General features: G+C 36.7%; 2 pseudogenes; one reads left to right on the top strand and one right to left on the bottom strand.

The window, feature by feature from the left end:
- Positions 1 to 543: 543 nt before the first annotated feature.
- LOC132615761 (uncharacterized) lies at positions 544 to 4,704 on the bottom strand (annotated as a pseudogene).
- A 3,119-nt stretch (positions 4,705 to 7,823) lies between these two features.
- On the top strand, positions 7,824 to 11,606 carry LOC132615760 (uncharacterized; annotated as a pseudogene).
- Positions 11,607 to 21,756: the final 10,150 nt, after the last annotated feature.

Genomic DNA, 21,756 nt, shown 5'->3' with positions numbered 1-21,756 from the left:
GTTCTCCACGGGTTCAAGCCGTGGAAATAGCCTCTCGTAAAAATGCAAGGTGAGACAACTTACAATAAATCCATTGTAGTGACGACTTATGTTGTTCGGACTCTCCAAAAACACTACCACACCTGTGTTGGATCCTCCAAAAATGCATTACTTTTGGAGGATCCAAAACGCACCTAGCGGCAGTTTTGAAGAGTCTAAGCAATGCAGTAATGTAGTCCTGCCCTTCCTCAGATCGTGTGCATAGTGGACCGGAGCTCAGTGTATCGGGCCGCATATTTACAACATAGGCTCTTTATCGATGCATTAGCTACTTTGTTTTTGTAACAAAAAAGGAAAAATTAAGAAAAAAAATTTCTAATAATGTCAATTAATCAGATAAACAAATATTTGACTCTTCATAAATATTCATAACTTAACAGAGCTCATAAGTCCAGGCATGTGATCACATGGGACTAATTAATTTCCAAGCCATGTACCTGCATATCCCAGCAAAATAAATATTTTATTACATTAACAGAGTTTTAAGAATGGTCGTTAAAATGATGTCAGAAGACGAAATGAAAATGATAAGTTATTAAGAAATTTTAGGTAAGACATATAGCTTTTAATAAGAAAGCATCAGAGTCATATAACCCATAGGGATGAAAAGTTTCAGAAACCGAAGCATCCGAAAGACTTTTATTAAGAAACTATTGGTAAAAACTGGTTAGAGCTAACAACAGAGGATTCAATGCAAGCTTCTGGTGAAAAAAACAAGTCTATCTACTGATATGCACAACGAAAGACTCCAACTCCATTCGAGAAGCACCTCCTTTCTCTGTAAACTGCCTTATGACCTCTCCTAGTTCTTCTGCTCTTTTCCTAATGACCTCGCCATCTTCCGATGCCATTAACTTCCTCACAACATTCTCAATGGTGGATGCACTCACTAGCTCCTCGTGCTTCTCCCACTCTCTAACAATCAGGCCTATTTTCATAATTTCTGTCCTCAAGAAACCATTTTTTGGTTGGTCAAAGTGCATAGGCCAATCGTCTATTGGAACTCCCATAGTAATACTCTCTAAGCAAGAATTCCAGCCACAATGACACATGAATCCACCTGTGGACGAATGAGCTAATATTTCTAGTTGTGGTGCCCATTCTCTAACCACTATGCCCACCCCTTCCACTCTTTCCTCAAATCCTTCAGGCAACTCAAGTCTCCTAGTTCTAGCTTCCCCTGTAAAAAGAACTCCTTCATCGGCATCCCTTAGCACCCATATGAACTTCTGTTTGCTTTGCTCTAATCCCATTGCAAGTTCCTTGATTTGCTCATCAGATAATGAAGTCGACGATCCAAATGATACATAAAGAACTGATTTTGGAGGTTGTTTGTTCAGCCAATCCAAACAGTCATTTTTCTGATATGATAGGGAGAATGGGTCCAACTGCCCATTGCTTCTTGTTTTGTGTGCTCGCGAGTTGTTCCATCAAGTCAATTAAAGTAGTACCTTCAATCGCTTGGCTTGTATTATGTATATCACCTGTTCTAACACCCATTTATTGAACTTGAAAACTTCCTAGGTGTTTGATTTCATCTGGGTAACATCCTTCAAGGGAGGGCATCCTTTTAGGTTCCTCTGCTTCAAATGGAATGGGCAACTCCGCTGTTGTGCATATGTAACTATAGTACATATCAAAACTAAAAATGCAATTAAAGATATAGGATTCAACATTGGGAAAGGAAGAAACATCCTGAACATTATAGGCCATTAAAGCATCATGAACAACGACAGCTCTTCTTGATTTAGATGAAATGTCTTGAAAGAAGGAAGCAATGGGCTCGCGCAGAAGCATGCAAGCATTCCAAAGTGTCGGGATTTTGCCTGAGGCAAAGTCAGGAGGACTTGGGAGGTCATGGAAGTGGATCTTGGCGATGTCTGAAGGATTTAAGCCGTTGGCTCGAACCCTGGCCTGATGGTTGTAGGTGGCTAAGCTAATATAGTAGACGGGGAGACCATTAGAGGAAACTAGGCAGGAAAATTGGAGAAGCTGATTGAGATGGCCTTGAGCAGGAATCGGGACCATAACTACAACTACTTCATCTTGTTTCAAGCTGCAGCTGAGTTCATGGTTGGCAAGATTTTCACTGTTAATATCCGTAGACAAAAAGGGGTTTGAGGATTCAGTTTTGCTTTAAGGTAATGAAGTGAAGTCTATGAGATTTGAACCAAAGTAAACATATGATTTTAGAAGCTTATAGGTAGTCTTCTCTCAGCTTAGTTGTATGTCCTTACTACATGCAAATGCATGTGCTAGATCTCAAGTTATGCTGACATATATACCACTAATTTAAGTAGTCAAAAGGTTCTGTTCTTGATAGAAAATTATCCAAAAAAGGTACTACGTTAGGAAAATTTTACCTCTCAGGGATTTGTTGATTATTAAAAAATGAAGAGAACCAGCTGATAAAAAGTTTTCAGCATTTAGTGAGAAGTTGCTTAATATGATCATTGACTTTCTTTAGTAACTAAAAAGGGGAAAAACACTTATTAGTATCAGTTACTCAGAGAATCAGATAGTTGACATTTCATAATCATAACTTAGAGAGCTTATAACAATATTGAAGAAGTCCCAGTAATGAGACTAACTCAGTACTTTCATTCTTTCTATCATGAACAGAATATTTTTACTTATATAAAGTGGTTGTGTATGTCTATTATGTTGGCTTAGACATCTGCAATCATCATGTTCAGCTATGTGCCAATGCCTTAAGTCTTTCGGACATCACCAGAATCCACTTTCATGACCTCCCATACTCCACCCGTCCCCAATGCCTTCATGAGCAGAATCCCAGCATTCTGGAATGCTTGTATGCTTCTGTGCGAGCCCATTGCTTCCTTCTTTCGAAGTATTTTGTCAAAAGAAAAATGAGTTGTCAATGTTAAGTTCATGATATTTTAATATCTTATAATGTTCAGAAGGACCTGTGGTTGATTTAGGCACACTTATGAGGTAAGATATGAAATCAATAGGAACACGGAAAATAATTTAAAAACATGCTAGTGTAGTAGCTAATATGTAGACATTCTGACAGATAAATTTTCAGATAGTGAACATTCCAAGCGATCGACTAGTCTGAGCCAAGAAACAACAAGTAACAGGGTTAAAGAAATTGTAGAGTAACCAAAATGCTTGAAAAGAGATTTTTTTTTTGTTTTTTTTGGGGAAAAATCTAGACTCCAAATTATCACTAGCTTATCTGGTGCAAAACAAGTCTATCTTGTGATATGCGCAACAAAAGACTCCAACTCCATTCGAGAAGCACCCCCTTTCTCTGTGGACTGCCTTACAGCCTCTCCTAGTTCTTCGGCTCTTTTCCTGATGGCATCGCCTTCTCCCGATGCCATTAACTTCCTAATAATATTCTCAATGGTTGATGCACTCACTAGCTCCTCGCGTTTCTCCCACTCTCTAACAATCAGGCCTATTTTCATAATTTTTGTCACCAAGAAACCATTGTTTGGTTGGTCAAAGTGCATAGGCCAAGCGGCTACTGGAACTCCCATAGTAATACTCTCTATGCAAGAATTCCAGCCACAATGGCTCATGAACCCACCCGTGGATGAATGCGCCAATATTTCTGGTTGTGGTGCCCATTCTCTCACCACTAAGCCCACCCCTTTAACTCTTTCTTCAAATCCTTCCGGCAACTCAAGTCTTCTAATTCTAGCTTCCCCATTAAAGAGAACTCCTTTATCAGCATCCCTCAACACCCATAGGAACTTCTGTTTGCTTAGCTCTAATCCCATCGCGAGCTCCTCGATTTGTTCGTCCGAAAATGAAGTGGACGTTCCAAAAGATACATAAAGAACTGATCTTGGAGGTTGTTTGTTCAGCCAATCCAAACATATGTTGTCCCTATTTGAGAAATGATCTAGACGTTTAGTAGGGAGAATCGGTCCAATTGCCCATTGCTTCTTCATTTGTGTGCTCGCGAGTTGTGCCAACAAGTCAAGATAAGTTTTACCTTCAATCACTTGGCTTGTATTATAGATATCACCGGCCTTTATGCCCGTATATGGGGACTGCAAACGTCCTACGTGCATGATTTCATCGGGATAACATCCTTCGAGAGAGGGCAGTTTCTTGAGTTGTTCCTCTTCAAGTGGAACGGGCAACCCTGCTGCTGTGCATATGTGACTACAGTACATATCGAAACTAGAAATGCAGTTGAAGATATATGATTCGGCATTTGGAAAGGAAGAAACATCCTGAACATTATAGGACATTACAACATCATGAACAACAACAACTCGTCTTGCCTTAGACGAGATGTCTCGTAAGAAGGAAGCAATGGGCTCGCGCAGAAGCATGCAAGCATCCCAAGTCATCGGGATTTTGCCTGAGGCAAAATCTGGATTACTTGGGAGGTCATAAAAGTGGATCTTAACTATATCTGAAGGATTTAAGGCGTTGGCTCGAACCCTGGCCTGATGATTGTAGTTGGATAAGCCTACATAGTAAACAGAGAGACCATAAGAAGAAATTCGACAGGCAAATTGGAGAAGCTGATTGAGATGACCTTGAGCTTGAAGTGGAACAATCACTACAACTACTTCATGATCTTGTTTCAAGCTGCTATTGATTAGTTCATTGTTTGCAAGATTTTCACTGTTAATATCCATTGATCAAATGGGATTTCAGGATTCAATTTTTCAAGGTAATGAACTTCAGTCGATGAGATTTGAACAAAAGAATGAGTAGTATCAATTAGTAGTTAGAGAAATAGATTATAATAACATAAGCATATATGGTCACATGTGACTTAATTTCTGATCCATGCATGTGATGGTGCACTTCTCGATAAAATCAAAAAGAATATGCAGATCTTGTCTCTACTTAGTATCTTTTTTATTATATTATTGGAGTTTAACATGTTTGATATGACTATATCATTAAGAAAATTAAGATCCCTGGAGACAAAATAAAGTGGGTAACTTAATAAACTGCTATTAGTAAGATCTCAAGTATTGCAGCAAGGCATCATTTCTTTGAGGTTTGTAAAATTTCCTAGACATATGCCTAAGCAATGGTATATAAACCGTTGTAACATGTAAATTACACCGATGGTGAAAAAATCATTATATTGTTAGAGTACATAGTTTAAATCTAGTGCAAATAATTTTTTTTTTCTTTTTTCCATCAATGCATTATACATATTTTGTTTCTTCTTAGCTTTTGTGCATGTCTTGTTTTCTTTTGGGCTGAGGCCAAGTCATTTGATGTGAATTTTCTTGCAACTGTGCAAGACTCCAAAATTCTTGTCATAGTACGTCTGCACCGAATGATTTTCCTGCCACACCGTAGGGTTTTGATTTAGTGGTAGGAACGCCATATGTGTTTGCGCGTTAGACTCATGTTACGAGTTTGAACTCTGCAGCGGATAAAAGCTAGATATTTAAGTGGAGAAGAGTAGAGGAGCGAGTTCATTATCTACTGAGTTTCGAATCGTGTGCCACTATGCTTGAGGATTCTCGATTATAAAAAAAGATATTCGCTATTTTTTAGTGAATTGTGTTGAATTATAAATCCCTTATAAATTGGAATGATAGTACCGTACACATGTACAAATTATTGAGTTTTGGTCCATACAAAGGGCAATTCGCATGATTACCCCTATCTTGTGGTGGTCTTTAATTTTTGCCCCTCAAATCGCTGGTATTTAATTTTTTTCCTTCGCCACTCTAAGTAATAAACTGACATTCTGGGTTCAAACTCCAGCAGAGTTATAAAAAAAAGGTTTTCATAAAAACTATACCTTGTCCGGCATAGTTTTGTAGAAATTAAGTTATCCTACGGAACTATGCCTTAAGACATAACTTTTCGCCGAATAGACATAGTTTCTATGAAAATCTTACCTTTCGATAATTGTTTTTTTTTTTAAATTTTGCTGGAGTTCGAAACCAGAATCTCTGGTTCCATAGACCAGCGAATAAGGGTACTTTGGCTCACAAATTTTCATTAAATGAGTAGGGCCACAAATTAAAGACCAACGTGGGCAAAAATTAAAGACCATTCCATATGAAGGACAATCCACGCAATTTTTTGTACAAAATTTGGATTAAATTCTGAATTATTTGGGTCGAATATTTAATTTGGATTTTACAAATTAAATTAGTCCAATTATATTATTTTCAAGCCCAATGTCCATTTTATCTGAAGGCCAAAACTCATGCCACATATTCAATAATGTGACATCTCAATTAAATTCAAGACCAACAAGATGATGCCACATGTTCAAATGTGTGGCAACTCCCAGTCAAAATAAGAGTCAATCAAAAGTGTTTAAGCGTCTAAATTGACATGTCTTGATCAATCACAAACAACATTTGTGATAAGCTCAATGATTTATATGAACCAATCACAATTAAACAAGAGAGTTCATATGCAAAACTGTACACACAATCTTGATAAACAAACTCATTTTTTCTTGATTTGTTTTGTGATTATAATTTATTTTCCATACTTGAGCTTGTTGCAAACAGATACCAGAAGATTAACATGACTCCTGCGCAAGGATTACACGTACAAATCCAGAAATAATCCAAATACAAAAAGGAAAAAAAAAAAGTTCTGAACCTATGTGGGGTTCCATATACGTGTGTGTTTACAATATAGTTTGGACCAAGACGACTGACTTTAGAATAGTAGACAACAAAACTAATAAGTATTATTGTTCCTGCTTTTTTTGACCATAACAAAGTCAAGGTTGATGACAAAGCTTAATCCACCACTTAGAGGGAGTGTGTGTGTGGGGTGGGGGTTTGTGGGGGCGGGATGATAAAGATAGGTGAAAAAGACCCATATTAGTTTGTTTTCCCCTTTCTCTTTTGTTTATGGTACAAAACACACAATTTCAAAGGTTTTATTTTGTTAGCCAATCCTTTTTTGCCTTCACAAACATGCATTATGTAAGTTAACATGATATACTTACTAATTGAAACACAAAAAGTATAATTGGCGTAACGTAACAAAGTTACACGTAGCTAATTTTTATAACGGTAAAATATTTTGAAGTAACTGAGGGGTTAGTCCATGCGTTTTATATCTTAATAATAAATCAATATTTTAAATTTATTTGTATTTAACCTTCTTTTTCCAACAAGGTGTCAGAAAATGCAGCAGTATTTAGTTGACCAATTGAGACTTTTTACATAAATTTCGGATAGCATCGGTCGATTATTTTTACCGATGTAGTTATTAGTTATTACCATATAAGGTAAGATCTAGTCCCATTATTTGTACTTATTTTTTTTGAGTTTTTTTATTATTAATAAAAAAGGCCAATCAGATTAAATATTTGAATTATCTAATATTCGCTTCAAAAAAAAAGAAAAAAGAAAAAAAGGCAACGGACATTCTGTGGGTTTTTTTGTCGGAAATCCCTTATTACGACCGACGGTGTTTCGTTGTTTTTTTTTTTTTAATTTTCTTTTTATTACATAGGGGATAGAGGAGAGAGAAATGGGAGAGGGAATTACACATTGTGAGAATTTGAATCCTCACCAACAACGTAAAAGTTTAGATAGTCAACCAACTAAAATACTCCTTACAATTCCGTTGATTTTTTACCTCGAAAAAACGTGTGTTTTTAGCAGTGATGGTTATCTGTTGTTGTCGATTTACTCAAGGGGTAATTTCACATAAAAAATACTCACTTTTGTTGCCCCACTCAAATAATGGATGAATGGACATTATTTCTCACGAGACTGAACAAGTTGTATGACGTAATGACATACGCATTTTATTTGTACATAAATATTATTAATCATTTTCAGCTTGAAAGGTAAAGGAACTGAGAGACTTCAGTTATTTTTTCTTATGTATAAAATAAACACTTCAAGAACAAATTTTTTGGAAGGTAATCAGAATTTACTAGTCTTACTTCTGTTTACTTTTGTTCAAATCTCTTAGCCTTCAAAGGGAGGATCCAACAAAAGTACAAAATTCCGATTTTTCTAAATCTTTCCTGAGGATCTAAGAGGAGTGCAAAATTCCAATTTTTCTAAATCTTTCGTGACACAAGCTCAATCAGGAGACATGGAGGATCAGAAAGAAGTACGAAATTCCGATTTTTCCACTTCCATGTGTAGCAACTTAAAACAAGAAGAAGTAGCTATAGTCATGGTTCCATTTCCAGGTCAAGGCCATCTTAATCAACTTCTTCAACTTGCCTGTTTAATCTCCTCAACATATGATCTTCCAGTCTATTATGTTGGCGCAGCTACACATAATCTTCAAGCTCGGGTTCGAGCCAACGCCTTAGATCCTTCAGACATAGCCAAAATCCATTTCCATGACATCCCAACTCCTGAATTTGCCTCACCACCACCTGACTTTAATGCCTTGAGCAAATTCCCGTCACATCTCGAGGCATCATGGGATGCTTGTATGCTTCTTCGCGAGCCCATTGGTTCCTTCTTACGCGATATTTCCTCAAAATCAAGAAGAGTCGTTGTCGTTCATGATTCTTTAATGTCCTATAACGTTCAGGATGTTTCTTCCTTGCACAACGCGGAGTCCTATATATTTAATTGCATTTCAGTGTTCACTTTGTACTGTTTGATATGCTTATCTGTGGGAATACCTGTCCAACTTGAAGAGGAATTGCTTAAAAAGTTCCCTTCCCTTGAAGGAATTATGACAGATAAAATCAGGGATCGTGGAGCTTCTCAGAGTCCATATGTGGATGTTAGATCTGGTTATATCCATAATACAAGCAAAGTAATTGAAGGCAAGTTTCTTGATTTGTTGGCACAAGTAGGAGGTACACAGAACAAGAAACAATGGGCAATTGGACCAATTTTGCCTGCTAAACTAAATCATGTCTCGAATAGGAACGATATATGTTTGGACTGGCTTAACAAACAACCTCCAAGATCAGTTCTTTATGTATCGTTTGGAACAACAACTTCTTTTTCCTATAGGGAAATCAAGGAGCTCGCGATGGGGTTAGAGCAGAGCAAACAGAGGTTTATATGGGTGTTGAGAGATGCTGATAGAGGAGATATCTTTACTGGGGAAGCTAGAAAAGTTGAGTTGCCAGACGGGTTTGAGGAAAGAGCAAAAGGGGTGGGGTTAGTGGTCAGAGATTGGGCGCCACAACCAGAAATCTTGTCTCATTCGTCTACAGGCGGGTTCATGAGTCATTGCGGATGGAATTCTTGCATAGAGAGCATTACTATGGGGGTACCTATGGCTGCTTGGCCTATGCACTCTGATCAACCAAAAAATGGTTTCTTGGTGACGGAAATGTTGAAAATAGGCCTGATTGTGAGGGAGTGGGAGAAACGCGATTTGCTGGTGAGTGCATCCACCATTGAGAATGTCGTGAGGAAGTTGATGGCAACAGAAGAAGGTGATGTGATTAGGAAAAGAGCAAAAGAATTGGGAGAAGCCGTAAGGCGGTCCACAGAGAAAGAGGGAGCTTCTCGAATGGAGTTGGATTCTTTCATCGCGCATATCACAAGATAGACTTACTTTTCACCAGAAATTGTTCAAGTTTTTTGGTTACTTCTCTTTTTCCTTTATATTAACCTGTCACTAGTCTACTTCTTGGCACAGACTAGTGTATACTACCTTAAATTTCTTTGGTCCTGGATTATTCAGTATCTGAAACCCTTTATGGCTATCAGTGAGATTATTGCTTTATATTTCTCTCTTAACAGATAATTAATTAACGAGCTTGTATGCAATTCTCATTTGTTTGCAAGCAAAATTATGTTGTGCCCTTTGTTGGGAAAATTAGCTCTGGTGAACTTTTCAATTCATCCAGAGGGATTATAGTAAGAGATTGGGCACTTCAGTTGGAAATTTTAGCACATAGTTCACCAGGCGGTTTTATGAGTCTTCCTATTGAAGCATGGTCAATGCATTCAGATCAGCCAAGGAATTCTCAACTTGTAACAAAGTATCTAAGGAATTTGACTAACTGTTAGGCAAGATCCTAACTTTGAGCTGTTGTTGAAATTTATTCCAAATTAACTCAACATGTATTAATTAAAAGGTTAAAGTAGTTTGACTTTTTATCTGTTTCCTCAGACACCAAACATGCTCTTAAATTTGCAAGAAAGTTAAAGATTTCTCATCTCTAAACTTTCTCTTTTTCTCTTAAATCAGACAAAAGTCTTTGCCAATGGCTGAAAAATGCACCTCAAACAGCCCAATAGCTGTAGTCATGGTACCACTTCCAGCACAAGGCCATCTCAATCAACTTCTCCATCTCTCTCGACTTGTTTCCTCGTACAATATCCCTGTCCATTATGTTGGACCCACCACTCAAATTCAACAAGCTAAAATCCGTGCTCATGGCTTCGATCCTCTCACCATTACAAACATTCACTTCCATGAATTTCAATTACCTTCTTTTGAAACCCCCTCACCAAATCCTAGTTCTTCTGACAAATTTCCAGACCAGCTAATTCCTTTGTTGTATGCAACTTCCCATCTCCGCGAGCCAGTTTGCTCAGTAGTACGCAAACTTCTAAGTGCGAATCATGGAAAAGTTGTTGTCATTTATGATAGTTTGATGCATCCGGTAGTTCAAGATTTGCCTGAAATGCCAAATACTGAATGCTACTGTTTCAATTCTATCTCAGCTTTCCATAGATATTCATACTTTTGGGAAGTTAAAGGAAAGCCTCATTTGCCCGGAACTGAACATTATGAGGACATTCCATCAATCAAAGATTGTTTTTCCTTTGAGTTTTGGGAATATATGAAGAAAGAAGTTGTGCCCTTTTTTGGGAAAATTAGCTCTGGTGAACTTTTCAATTCATCCAGAGTGATTGAAAGTTTGCATCTTGATTTAATGGCTAAAGAATTCAATGACACGAAACTATGGGCTATTGGTCCATTCAATCCCCTGGTGCTAACGGAGACGGAAAAAGGCTCCAACAAGCACCACGAGTCCCTGGATTGGCTTGACAAACAAGAACCACACTCGGTTATTTTCGTGTCATTTGGAACGACTATTTCGTTGTGTGATGAAGAAATCGAAGAGATTGCACTTGGACTAGAGAAAAGCCAGCAAAAGTTCATTTGGGTACTCAGAGATGTTGACAAAGGAAATGTTTTTGCAAGTAATGTTAAGAAAATCCATCTGCCTGAAGGATATGAAGAGAGAATAAAAGGTGGAGGGATTATAGTAAGAGATTGGGCACCACAGTTGGAAATTTTAGCACATAGTTCAACGGGCGGTTTTATGAGTCATTGCGGATGGAATTCGTGCATGGAGAGTATGTCCTTTGGAGTTCCTATAGCAGCTTGGCCAATGCATTCAGATCAGCCAAGGAATGCTCAACTTGTAACAAAGTATCTGAAAATTGGACTAACTGTTAGGCCATGGGCGCGTCGTGATGAAGGTGTTACATCAGAAATGGTTGAAAATGCTGTGAGAACTTTGATGGCTTCACCAGAGGGAGCTGAGATGAGGAAAAGAGCAGCAGATTTGAGTAATGCTACCAAGAAATCAGTGATGGAAGGGGGTATAAACCGCGCTGAGATGGATTCTTTCATTGCTCACATTACTCATTGAAGTCAGATGTATTGGTAACAATTGGAATAACTTTCAGCTGTTGCTGATGAAATTTATTCCAAATGAAAGTTAGGATCTTGCTCCAATACGCGCTGGGATAGGTTTTTTTGTGCTGAGAGGAGCAAGATCCTAACTTTCAACTGTTGCTGATGAAATTTATTCCAAATTAATTTAACATGTATTATTTAAAGGTAAAAATAGCTAGACTTGCTGGATATATCTATTTCCACATGATGCAAATATGTGCTAAACTTGCTAATTGCATTGGATAACTTCAAATTTCACTTACTATTAAAGTCAACATGTATTATTTAAAAGGTTAAAATTGGTGTATTTGACATTACAATGCTAGCCTGCTCATCAAGATCCTATTTTTCTGTTCCAGTGTATTTTCAATTAGTTCAACATGTATTACTTAAAAGGTAAATCAGCAGGACTTCTGGAGATTTAAGTTTCCAAAGTGATCCAAGTATGTGAATTCCTAATAATATTGGATATATAGCTTGTCTATCAACATCAAGTTTCATCAGCAAATAGACCTGTTTTTCACTAGAATTTGGCAGGGCCAAGTGGTGTAGGCTAGTTCTTTCTTGTTCGTTTTTCTCAAGTAGTTTGGTTACTATTCAATCTTCTTTAATTTAGACCTGTCACTTATCTGTTTCTTTGCTCAAACTAGTTTATACTATACCTTAAATTTCTTGGATCAGGCTAGTTTATGCGAGTATTGCGTTTGTGTTTGCCCTTGTGACGCATGTCCAAGAAGCTGTGAAATTCATTGAAGTTGATGTATCTCCTATTTCATCTTTATTATAATGGCAAGAGAGATCTGTTTCTATATGTACGTAGTGCTATAGCTATTTCCATGAAATTATGATGGTCTGTTCTTCCTCAGCCATACATAAATAGTTCTTATTTAAGTGTGCAAGTAAAGACATGACTTTACGCGTGCTTAAAATACATTACTTAACTTTAATTTGAGACACGTGAGATATACAAAACGACGAAGAATCAAACTAGTACTGGCTGTAGCATTTTTGGAAGTTCAATTCATTTTACATAAATGTCCTATTGTCTCAACGGCTGCAACAGTAGCTAACTGTTTATTGCAAGTATAATTTGGAAACTTAATATAAAGAGCATCTTATAATACATTGATGCTAGAAATTCTTTTTATATATTAATTGAATATGAAAAAAAAATACTCCTTTATTTACCCGTCCAAGGAGTTATATAATAGTAGTCATAGTCATTAATTTCCTTCCCACGCTACTAGCAATAAGTTGCATCAACTGAGTTAAAATTTAACATTCATAAACTAAGGCACTTGGAGGGTGATGACAGGCATGAATATTAGGACTTCAATTCAATAATGGCGATGTAACTTGAAGTAGATGTAGACAAGTAATTTTGATCCTCCCCGGGTGTTTCTAGCGTCAAATATTTCTTTTAAGTTTAATTTTCGATGTGTCGATTATTCTATTTTATTTAGTAGGTTTATTTACGGAAACGAAAATCAAGGAAAAGGAGTAAAAAATAATATTGTACACTAGCACACATGATAACATTTCGATATAGGATACCTCTTTCCTTCATACCCTACACTAGCACACATGATAACATTTCTATATAGAATTCTTTTGCCCTTCTAATCCACACCATACACATGACCTATACAAGCCATCATATACCACACACAGAGGGAAAAAAGGGGGGGGGGGGGGGGGGGATACACATATAGACTAACACCATGAGCAGCCGGACTCAATTTTTTCAGCAGCTCCAAAACACCAACCTGTCATGTATAGATTTCCTTTTCTGTTTGTGGTAATTCTTGGTCGAAGTCTGGGTCTTCCGATAAAAGTTTCAGTTGACGTCGAGGTCCCGTACGCGAATCCTGTTGCAGTATTTGGCGGATAATTTGAGGAATTTTGACATCGATTTGACTATGGCTACAAGAATGAAGAAGATGGTGTTTGTTTGTGGTTAAGGTTTTGCCATGGTTATGTTTGCAAAGAGAAATGAAGACAAAATGGTAAAGGAGTATTATTTTCATATGGACTTCTGCACATAACGTTTGGGCCTGACTTGGGCTACACGAATTGACCAAAGCAGATCAGATGGAAATGGAAGAATAAAGGCCCAAAGTTAGAATATACCACAGCTGTACATATACAATGTCATCATTTTATTCCTTGTAATGATTCCTAGTTTGTTAGGATCTTAGCAAATAGAAAATAGCCAAGTGTCATTTCTGTTGTAGAGGAAATTCCTTCATACTTGTATAAATATAGGACCATGTACAGATTACAATAGGCAATAAAAAAAAAGCAAGAAAATTTTATTTACATTGTTCTTCATTTATTTCTACATGGTATCAGAGCAGGTGTAAACAGCTGCTCTTTCAGCTTTCTTTTTCTTGTTTTCTTGCTTTACATCTCCTGTTTGCTAGCTTTACATATTTCTGCTATGTCTACTTTACCAGAAAATATAAATGAAAGCAATGAAGTAACAACAGAAACCACCTTAGTTGGTGATGCTGCTACTTCTGCTGGAACTGCTACAAAAATGTAGTTGATTCTAGTCATCCTTTCTATATACATCCCTCGGATTATCCAGGGATGAGTCTTGTTTCCACAGTCTTTGATGGAAGAGGATATGGTGGCTGGAGAAGAGCAGTCATCATAGCTCTTTCAGCCAAGAACAAGCTGGGATTTACTGATGGATCTCTGGTTGTTCCCACTTCTGATCCAGCTCTTCTGAAAGCTTGGATCAGATGCAATGACATGGTTTTGTCATGGCTTCTTAATTCACTCTCCAAGGAGATAGCAGAAAGTGTCTTGTACTCAGTCAGTGCCAAAAGCCTTTGGAAGGACCTGGAAGATAGATTTGGTCAGGCATCTGGTGCTAAACTATTTCAATTACAAAAGGAACTTAGTGCTGTTATTCAAGGAAACACTAGCATTTCAACTTATTTCACTAAAATGAAGAGTCTATGGGATGAACTAGATGCTTTAAACACTTTCTCCAGTTGCACTTGTGACTGTATTTGTGGTGCGAAAAAGAAAAGTGTAAAACCTCATGAAGATGAAAGGCTACTTCAGTTCCTAATGGGACTAAATGACACATTCATAGGGGTTAGAAGTAATATACTGATGTCTTCTCCCTTACCCAGCATTGGTCAAGCATATTCCCTTATTGTTCAAGATGAAAAACAAAGAGAAATTCATGCTAATCCCATATATCCAAGAGATTCAGCAGCTTTAATGAGTAACACTTCAACAATGAGAAGGTTTAATAACTACAAGGGACAAAGAAACAATTATGATGCTAAGAAAAACTCTCTATTTTGTAACTATTGCAAGAAAACAGGACATACTGTTGACAAGTGCTACAGGCTGAATGGTTTTCCAGAGGATTTTAAGTTCAACAAACCAAAGAAATATCAAGGAGTAGCACAGTCTAATAATGCTCTTGCTTCAGTAGAGGGTAGCCAACATGAAGATGACATAAGTTCAGAGATGAAGTCTCTAAGTCAAGAAAATGTTTCACAGCTTCTACAACTTCTGCAGAAAATGAACCAGAATAGTGCAGGGCCATCAAATGTTTCTGCAAATTTAAGTTGTGCTGGTATGGTTAAGTTCTTCAATACTTTTGCTTGCCTTTTACATATTAACAGTGACTCTTGGATACTAGATAGTGGAGCAACTGAGCATATGACTTTTGATAAAAGTTTCTTTTTATCTATTAAGCCTCTTCCTAAACCCATTATGGTAAATCTGCCTAATTCACAACAAGTAAAAGTTACTCATTCAGGATCTGTTTCTCTCTTATCCAATCTAATCTTGCACAATGTTCTCTTTATACCCTCTTTTAGGTTCAATCTTCTCTCTGTGCACAAGTTGTGCAGACAGCTTCACTCATATTTGGTTTTCACTCCTAACACTTGTTTTATGTTGCAGGGCCCTTCAATGAAGAGCCCTCTGGTTCTTGGTAGGCAACAAGGAGGTCTATATATTCTGAAGCAGAGTCAGCCAGCAGTTTCTACAAAGAGTCTACCACAAAACAACCCTGATAATCTACCTTTTAATTCAGCTCATGTATTTACTTCCTGTTTTAGTTTCTTTGACTCCAATGTAAAAGAAAACTTGTGGAATTATAGACTCGGTCACATGCCTTTGAGTAATATGAAGAAAATTGTTTCAGATTGTGTTTCTTCTCCTTGCAAATTCCCCTCTCCTTGTGTTATTTGCCCTATGGCTAGACAGGCTAAACTACCTTTTCCTACAAGTATAATTTCCACTAAAGCTAATTTTGAATTAATACATGTAGATACATGGGGACCATATAAAACAATCACCCATGATGGTTTTAAGTACTTTGTGACAATTGTTGATGATTTTAGCAGAGCCACCTGGACACACTTAATTAGTACAAAGTCCAATGCATTTTCTGTTCTCCAATCTTTTCTTTCAATGGTAGAAACACAATTCAACTCTAAAGTTAAGATCATAAGATCTGATAATGCATTTGAGTTAGGCAGTGGGAAATTACAATCAGATTTTCTTCTTTCAAAAGGAATAATTCATCAAACTACCTGTGCTTCTACTCCACAACAAAATGGAGTTGTGGAAAGGAAGCACAAGCATTTGTTAGAAACATCAAGAGCCTTACTATATCAGTCCCATTTGCCTATTGCCTACTGGGGGGAATGCCTGTTGACAGCAACCTATCTTATAAACAGATATCCTTCTAGAATACTCAACTACAAAACACCTTTTGAACTTTTATTTCACACTAAACCTTCTTACTCTAACCTCAAGTGTTTTGGTTGCTTATGTTTTGTTTCTACCTCACCTACTCATAGAACTAAGTTTGATCCCAGAGCTTTACCTTGTGTTTTTGTGGGTTACCCCTATGGGAAGAAAGGATATAAAGTTTTGAATCTTAAAACCAAAAGAATTCAAGTTTCAAGAGATGTTGTTTTTCATGAGGAGTACTTTCCTTTTTCTTCACCTAGTTCCCAACCTAACAGTATTTTTTCTCCTACACCAAATAATGTTTATCCAAATCTACCCTCTGAATCTGCTGATCCTTTTACTGATGATCCTTTTACTGATTCTCTTAATTGTAAATTTCCCTCTAGTACAGATATAAACTATAATTCTAGTGGTTCTGAAAATGATGATCCTTCCTCTATTTTACCTTCTCCAGATTTTTCCTTTAGCAGAAATGAATATTCTAGTCCTTCTTCCTCTTTAACCCATCCTACTGAAGTTCTGTCACCTTCCACTACTCAACCTTCCACTACACTATCTCCCATTATTCCTGATCCTCCTTCAGTACCTATCATCCAAACCATTCTCAGACAGACATCTCGAGCTCATAAGAGGCCAAGTTACTTAGATGATTACATTTGTAATGCCTTGCACCTTACAGATGTTAGTAATACTTGTTTCCTTAGTCCTGTCACCCCTGAATCTTTTTCCTTCAACAGTTTGTCTTCTAAAAATCAGATAATGCTCAATTCTGTTTCTAGTATACAAGAACCTGTTAATTATGTTCAAGCAGCACATCATCCTGGATGGCAGGAAGCTATGGATAAGGAAATTGCAGCACTAGAATTGAACAAGACATGGGAAGTTGTTGTCTTGCCTACTGGTAAAAAGGCTTTACCATCTAAGTGGGTTTATAAAGTAAAGCAGTATTCTGATGGGAGCATTGAGAGGCTTAAAGCTAGGCTGGTTGTGCGGGGAGATATACAAAAAGAGGGTGTGGATTACAATGAGACATTTTCACCGGTGGTGAAGATGACAACTATCAGGTGTATTTTGGCTACTGCTCTTAAGAAAGGCTGGGGACTTTTCCAATTAGATGTAAATAATGCTTTTTTACATGGTGAGCTTGATGAGGAGGTTTACATGAAGTTTCCACCTGGAACCTCTCCTCCATCACCAAACCATGTCTGTTTGCTGAAAAAGTCCCTTTATGGACTTAAACAAGCATCTAGACAATGGTATTCTAAGCTCACATCAGCTCTCAATTTTAAAGGTTTTAAACATTCGCTCAATGATTATTCCTTATTTTTCAAAAAGGCAGATAATTTTATCTCCATTGTGGCAGTCTATGTGGACGACATACTATTGACAGGCAACAATGAATCTGAATTACATGCTCTCAAAGTTTTTCTGGATAAAGAGTTTAAGATTAAGGATCTTGGTTACCTACATTTTTTCCTTGGTATGGAAGTTGTTCGAGAACCTCAAGGGTTGATCCTCTCTCAAAGAAAATTCACTCTGGATTTACTCCAAGAGTTTGATTCACTTCATCTTTCTCCAGTATCTGCTCCACTGGATCCCACAATAAAATTAGTTGCTCAGGAAGGTGTTCCGATCAAAGATCCAACCTTTTATCGACATTTATTAGGTAAACTCAATTACCTTACACATACGAGGCCTGATCTCTCCTTCACTGTCCAGCATCTCAGTCAATACATGCAGGACCCTCGAGAGCCTCATTTGACTGCTGCTTTGAGAGTGTTGCGGTATTTGTTGAAAGACCCAGGACTTGGAATTTTTATGTCAGCCACTTCTTGTTTCAAATTAATGGCCTTTTGCGACTCCGATTGGGGAACCTGTCCAAATAGTCGAAAATCTGTCAGTGGTTACTACATTTCTCTTGGATCTTCTCCTATTTCATGGAAATCTAAAAAGCAGACGTCTATATCACTTAGTTCCGCCGAAGCAGAATATAGATCTATGAGACGGGTCGTCGCTGAGCTTACCTGGTTAGTGCGATTGTTCGATGATCTCGCAGTCCCCATTTCCTTGCCGGTTCCATTACACTCCGACAGTATCGCAGCCATCCACATCGCGAAAAACCCCGTTTTCCATGAACGAACGAAGCATGTCGAGATAGACTGCGATTTCGTTCGTCAGCAATATCTTGCGGGTTTAATTTCACTATCCTATGTTAGATCTTCATCACAACTCGCTGATCTATTCACTAAATCACTCACCGGTCCTGTTCATCACAATCTGTTGGGCAAGTTGGGTGTTTGTTCCTCCCCTCCAACTTGAGGGGGGGTGTTGCAGTATTTGGCGGATAATTTGAGGAATTTTGACATCGATTTGACTATGGCTACAAGAATGAAGAAGATGGTGTTTGTTTGTGGTTAGGGTTTTGCCATGGTTATGTTTGCAAAGAGAAATGAAGACAAAATGGTAAAGGAGTATTATTTTCATATGGACTTCTGCACATAACGTTTGGGCCTGACTTGGGCTACACGAATTGACCAAAGCAGATCAGATGGAAATGGAAGAATAAAGGCCCAAAGTTAGAATATACCACAGTTGTACATATACAATGTCATCATTTTATTCCTTGTAATGATTCCTAGTTTGTTAGGATCTTAGCAAATAGAAAATAGCCAAGTGTCATTTCTGTTGTAGAGGAAATTCCTTCATACTTGTATAAATATAGGACCATGTACAGATTACAATAGGCAATAAAAAAAAAGCAAGAAAATTTTATTTACATTGTTCTTCATTTATTTCTACATGTTGGCTGTTGAGTTTCAAAGTTATCAAATAATCAAGTTCAGATTTTGGAGGTCCAATTCTTCACTGTTTTTTCTTATCCCTTTGTCCGTTCATGTGTGTTTTTCTTGGCCATACCACTATATTCTGTTTTGATGAGCTTGTTAAATGGAGTCCGGAGCCTAAAGGGTATAAAAATACACGGTATTTACCAAAAGGGGATGACAAAAAATTTATATACCAAAAGGGGTATATCGTGGGCTGATCCACGATATACCCCAAAAAAAATTTCAGCTGTCAGTCGCAAATCAACGAAAAATTAAAAAAAAAAATTAAAATTGTATAACGTGGACATCACTGGAATTACAATGCACATTACATTTCACAAATATATGAATGTATAACGTGGAGCAGCCCACGTTATACAAAAATATTTTGTATAACGTGATGTCCAAGTTTTATGGTAATTCACTTTCAAAGCTCACTCACGGTAATTACATATATTGGAGCTTTGTATTTGGGAATTCACTTTCAAAGTTTTATGGTAATTCGAACTAATCAAATGAGTGTATCACCTATTTATGTATACCTAGGGGTGTATAAAGTAAACCGACAAACCGCACCAAACCGCACCAAACCGATAAACCGAGTCAAATCGAGAAAAAAACCCGATTAGTGGTTTGGTTTGATTTGGTTTGGTGTTGAAAAAACAAAACCCGATCATAATTGGTTTGGTTTGGTTTTAGCTAAAAAAAGTCAAACCGAACCAAACCAACCCGACATTACATGTATTCAATTTTTAAAATATTTTATACATAAAAATATTTATTTGTAATATAATTTATAAATATTTCTTAATTTTTTCGTAGTTTTTTATCTACTATCGTATTATTCAAGCTTGAACTTAGAATTTTAAGTGTTAATAAGTTTTATATCTTATGGATGTTAGTAACTCATATAAAGTCCACCAAAACCAACTCAACACTAATACTAACATAAGAAATTCAATTTACCACTAGGAATGAATATAATGTTGGATATCTATTCTTTAGTTTTGTATAATTGGTTTAGAGAGTGAAAATACATAACTTAAGTTTTTTTTTGTCATGTAATTAATACTTATTAGCCGTACTTATTTTAGCATGACTTGGTATTTTTAGATTATGGTCATTTTCTTTATGGCTTATTAATTAGCAATATTTATTTTAACTGATTTTATTATCTTTTGTTGAATATTTTATTACAATGTCATCACTCTTCTCGCATTTTGTGTTATTTTCTTATGAAACACCTTAATTATATAGTTGTATCTTACTAGGACTAAAAAAATATTTGAAGTAAAAGTTATATATTTTGTATCAAGACTATTCCAAAAAAAACCCGAAAAACCCGAGAAAACTGAATAACCCGAGAAAATCCGAGGTTGAAAAACCCGAATTTTATTGGTTTGATTTGGTGTATAAATTAAAAAACCCGATGCAATTGGTTTGGTTTGGTTTGGTTTGGTGTTTAAAAAAACCGAACCAACCCGGTTCATGTACACCCCTATATACCCTTAGGTGATACAAATTCAAACTAATCAAATGAGTGTATCACTTATATATGTAATTACCTGAGTGAGCTTTGAAAGTGAATTCTCAAATACAAAGCTCCAATATATATGTAATTACCCTGAGTGAGCTTTGAAAGTGAATTACCATCAAACTTGGACATCACGTTATACAAAATATTTGTGGTGGAATTACAATGCACAGTATATTTCACAAATATATGAATGTATAACGTGGACATCACCACGTTATTCAATATATATTGCATAACGTGGAGCAGCCCACGTTATACAATATATATTATATTGTATAACGTGGATCAGTCCACGTTATACAATTTTAATTTTTTTAAAAAAAAAATTCGTTGATTTGCGTCTGACAGCAGAAATTTTTTTTGGGGTATATCGTGGATCAGCCCACGATATACCCCTTTTGGTATATAAATTTTTTGTCATCCCCTTTTGGTAAATACCGTGTATTTTTATACCCTTTAGGCTCCGGACTGTTTGGTCTTCGTCGCTACGGTCTCTATATCATTCGAAAGGTGGAATTTTAAACCTGCCCATTGAGGTTAAGATAGATCTTGTACAGAATAAGGCTAAGTTAAACTAAAAAATGATTTAACAGCAAATGGATGTGATTAATCACAAAATTATTAGTTTCTTGACTTAATGCAATAGTTCACAATTTGTCTAAGTCACTGTTTCTCTTCGATTATACAAACATGAAAAAAATTCTCTATTTGTGCGTTTTGTTTTAGATGATTAAGCATGTTGGAAATGTTTAGATTGTTTTTTTCTTTCTTTAAATAAAAATACATGTTTTACCTTTTCTGCTGCAGATCTCAATAGGCAAATTTTAGGCTCGTATATTTGTGTGTTTTCTTTTACTCGATTTTGAATATTATGTATTCATTCTCGGGGGGTTGTCCCGGAGGAAATCAATGTAAAATGGAGGCCGCTAGTGGAAAAGACCCTGTGATGTCGGGAATAGCTTAGAATAGGTTAGCATAGGATAGTAGAGATTTATTTTCTCGCATTTTTTGTATTCCGGGTTGTAATAATTTAGACTTTATTTTTGAGCTGTTCTCGTG

The sequence above is a fragment of the Lycium barbarum genome, chromosome 10, assembly GCF_019175385.1.
Source record: "Lycium barbarum isolate Lr01 chromosome 10, ASM1917538v2, whole genome shotgun sequence".
NCBI lineage: Eukaryota > Viridiplantae > Streptophyta > Magnoliopsida > Solanales > Solanaceae > Lycium > Lycium barbarum.
This window is presented reverse-complemented; position numbering and strand designations above follow the sequence as displayed.